This window comes from Frankliniella occidentalis, unplaced genomic scaffold (assembly GCF_000697945.3).
Source record: "Frankliniella occidentalis isolate FOCC.00 unplaced genomic scaffold, Focc_3.1 Scaffold38, whole genome shotgun sequence".
In the NCBI taxonomy this organism is placed as follows: Eukaryota; Metazoa; Arthropoda; class Insecta; order Thysanoptera; family Thripidae; genus Frankliniella; species Frankliniella occidentalis.
Window position 1 is genome coordinate 1,806,602 of NW_026267168.1, and position 907 is coordinate 1,807,508.

Sequence of the window (907 nt, forward strand, 5' to 3'; positions counted from 1 at the left end):
ATGAACCTAAACACATCATAATTAATATTTGTAAGATTTCATGAAAATAAATAAAGTATAACTTTTTTGTAAGCCCTCGTTTCTTCCCGTCCTGCTTCATGGTGTCCTCCATTCTCTTTGGTGCAGCAGAGAGGTTAAAGACGTGAGGGATCTCAGAGGCTTCAAAATTTATTCTGAATGTAAACAAAAAATTAGAATCCCACTTGAAGAGCTCAAAAATTTTGGGGACTATATCTGAGATTTACAGCAGTTATTCCCTGACAGAAAATGAGCAAACTGGCGCTCTTTTCTATTTTAAAAACATCCTCACATTACTACTGAGTATTATTTCCCTCCGTACCTGCAGGAGGAGAGTCATGAGCTAGAGCTGTGAGGGTGATGAAATGAGGAGCGGGGGGCTACAATTACTCTCAATGGACACTGCACCAACATTATGAAAAATATCGACCAATTTTTCATTTTAGGCCATTTGAGGCTTTCAATACTCGTTCTTTACCAGTAGTACGATTGTAGAGCTAAGGCGCTGGTCTTAATTAAAGCAATGAACTTTTTTATTCAGGTTATTTAGTGGTGTCATTTTGAACACTCTTTTTTGCGAGTTTCCAGGCTTACTTGTTTATGATGCTATGTCAGCTACTTCTGTAATTTTGTAACTCCTGTCTTTTTGCTTGACATTACATACCCTATTTTCTCCCTGTTCATTTGGTTGAATAAAAGAATCTGAATCAGATTCAACATCTTTGGCTAGACACCAAATACCAACAGTCCGATAAAAGCGAAACAGAAGAAATTGTAGACATCCATTTAATCATGCCTTAGAGAAATGTCAAAAAAAGTTTGGCACAAGGTAGGCACAATGAGGTTATGTAGATAAGTTTGAGGATGAGACTTATCACGTTCGCGTTCT